Source organism: Meleagris gallopavo, unplaced genomic scaffold (assembly GCF_000146605.3).
Source record: "Meleagris gallopavo isolate NT-WF06-2002-E0010 breed Aviagen turkey brand Nicholas breeding stock unplaced genomic scaffold, Turkey_5.1 ChrUn_random_7180001954784, whole genome shotgun sequence".
In the NCBI taxonomy this organism is placed as follows: Eukaryota; Metazoa; Chordata; class Aves; order Galliformes; family Phasianidae; genus Meleagris; species Meleagris gallopavo.
The window spans coordinates 1-3220 of NW_011215696.1; the positions used below are offsets into that span (position 1 = coordinate 1).

Below are 3220 nucleotides of genomic sequence, written 5' to 3' on the forward strand. Positions count from 1 at the left end.
AAATGGATGTCACAACAACATTGGTTACAAATACCTAAACGAAGTAGAACTCCTCTTCAAAATGCAGTAACAGTTTTTACAGATGCCGGCCGAAAATCGCGTACAGCAGCAGCGACATGGCAAGAAGACCAGCAATGGAAGCATCGAATCCTTCAAGCGCAATCTGGGGACTCGTTGCAGACTTTAGAACTTTCTGCTGTAGTTTGGGCGTTCCTGAACAGGTCTCAAAAAGCCTCTTAATGTAGTATCGGATTTGTTATACGTTGTGGGCCTCGTAGAAAGAGTAGAGGACGCTAGAATCAGGGATATTGGCAACCAACGCCTATTTGAGTTACTATGTTACAGAGAGCGGTTATGATAAGGGATGAGAAGTATGCTGTGATTCATGTCAGAAGCCACAAATGGGTGGAGGGCTTAGGTGAAGGGAACCAGCGAGCAGAGATGACTTGGTGGTGACAACCATCCCTGTCAATAGATTAGCTCAGGCCCGTGAGGCCCATAGCATGTTTCACCAGAATGCTAGGGGCTTGTGCAAACTGTATGATATTAGTCTCAATGACGCACGAGGGATTGTGCGAGCATGCCCAACGTGTGTGGGACATGGGCCCGGTTTAGGCTTAGGAGTCAATCCTCGGGGACTTGGCCCCCTGGAAATTTGGCAGATGGATGTGACGCACGTGCCAGAATTTGGGAAGTTAAAATATGTGCATGTCACAATAGATACTTATAGTAGATTCATCTGGGCCGCTGCCCAAGCAGGGGAAAGGGTGATACATGTCACCCGGCACCTAACAGCATGCTTTGCTACCATGGGGTTGCCCCGGACAATAAAAACAGACAATGGCCCCGCATATGCTAGCAGGAGTTTTCAACAATTTTGCGAGAAATGGGGGGTACGACATATCACTGGCATGCCTAACTCTCCAACCGGTCAGGCAGTGGTGGAGAGGGCAAATCAGACGCTTAAGAGGTACATAGAGAAACTTTCTGAGGTAAAGGATCCCCAGGAGCGCCTGGCTAGGGCGTTGTTTACAATTAATTATCTGTGCATCTTTGGGGATAGGGAAGAGGCATCAGCTCAGATTCATGGGTGGGTACCCTCTCAAGGTAGCAGCAAGCCGTTTTTCGTAAGGTACAGGAATCCCAAGACAGGGATTTGGGAGGGCCCCTCAGAGGTGAAATACATGGGAAGAGGTTACATGTGTGTGCTCACCCCAACAGGTCCACTGTGGGTCCCGGCGAAGTGGACCAGAGCAGCAGTGTCTATTTCTGCTGATACTGACAGGTTGCCACCTCAGCGGCCAGGCTGTCCTTCAGGTGTCGCAGCCAGGGAACCTATGGGTGACCTGGGCGAACAAGACGGGCCAGACTGACTTCTGCCTGAGTCTTCAGTCGGCCACTGAACCTTTCCAGACCTGCCTGATTGGTGTACCGGGTTATCAGCTGGAGAGCTTCCAAGGATACGTAAGAGATAATCCATGTTCCCATTACAACACTTCAGAACAAAGTGCATGCTTGATAGAACGACTAAGTGTCTCCTTGCCATGGGACCCCCAAGAGCTGGATCTCCTGGGTTCCCAGGCAATAGGAAACGCTTTGGCAGGATGGAATCAAACATGCTTTTGTTTTGGACGATCGCACCAGGGCCTTAGCGCTCGGACAAGTATCCTTAAGCAACTGTGGGACTATGCGGATAACCCTTTTTTCGACGCAACAGGATAGACAGTGGTCTCTCCCCATAATGAACAGGAATTCTCGGTATGGGGGGCATATTGCGGTTACAGCAACCAAACCGGGGAAGGAGGTAACCTATGACCGTGGTATGGATATGGAGCAAGCCTTTCCGAAGACGATTCCCAACCTGCGCTGTGGAATAATGACTCGGCTAAGGCCTTACCCCCGGGTGTATTTTTAATATGCGGTGACCGAGCATGGGCAGGCATTCCTGCTAACGTCCAAGGAGGACCTTGCTATCTTGGACAATTAGCACTGTTCGCTCCCCAACATCGTCAATGGCTTAATGTCACCTCTGGTCTGCGTAAGGCCAGGCGACGGCAGAGTACACACCGCCTGACGTCAGATTGCAATGATAACGTTGATTTATGGTCGGCTACTGCCCGGGTGTTCGCTTCGTTCCTTACACCGGGCGTGGCTGCGGCCCAAGCGTTAAAACAGTTAGAAAACCTAGCATGTTGGTCAGCGAAACAGGCTAACGAGACCACCTTAATCTTGGGATCTATGTTATCTGATATGAATAGTCTTAGGCATGCTTTGCTACAAAATCGCACGGCAATTGACTTTCTGCTTTTAGCACAGGGGCATGGCTGTGAGGACTTTGAGGGGACGTGTTGCTTCAACCTTTCGGACCATAGTCGGTCCATACATGAACAACTTCAATGGTTGAAGGAACATACCCAAAAGATTCAGGTTAACAAAAACCCATTTGATGATTGGCTAGAATCCCTATTTGGGGGCTGTCCCCATGGCTCACAGCATTAATCAAAGAAGGCTTGCGTTGGCTATTGCTTATTCTAGTTATGCTTTTACTGCTTTGCATAGTGTATAGTTGTATCATGAGGGGTATTGACAAAGCCACACAGAAAGTTATGCTCGTACAAAAAGAAAAAGGGGGAATTGTTGGGGAATGGCTGCGAGAGCAGGGCGGACATGAGGCTGTGTATGAGCATAACTAGTGTGGCAGCACAGAGTGCATTCCCATGAGAAAACATTAGGAGTTAAGATAGGAGGCATAGCATCCTTGGGGCAGCATGTAAACAGCAGGCCGTAAACAGCAGGCCCACATCCGCAGCTGTGCTCTGTGGATATGTGGGGGGCTGATAAGCAGATGAGTTCAGCGGCAGGTGTGAATGCTGGCTGAGCATTGGTTAAGGCTAAGCAGCCCACCTAGCAGCCAACGTTGTGCACCAATAGTAAGTAAACACGTGTGTATCGGAAACCTATATAAACCCTGTGTGTGCAACAATAAAGTGAAGCTTGATCACTCATATTGAGTACTGTTGTGCTTCCCCGCTCGAGAACAATCTAATTAGGATGCTATCCGTGGCACCCATGCTTCTAAGATTTTTCCTAAATTTCTCCATATTCCCTGCCAGTCAACATTCTCTGGTTTTGGAGGAGACTCCTTCCCTTTATTATGAGTGCGTTGGAATACAATACAGGAAAGTAATAGCATGCACGCCAACATGAGTATTAATTCGAG

General features: G+C 48.8%; 1 pseudogene; it reads left to right on the forward strand.

The window, feature by feature from the left end:
• The first annotated feature begins 809 nt into the window (after positions 1-809).
• Positions 810-2453, forward strand: LOC109365085 (annotated as a pseudogene).
• The last annotated feature ends 767 nt before the right edge of the window (positions 2454-3220 follow it).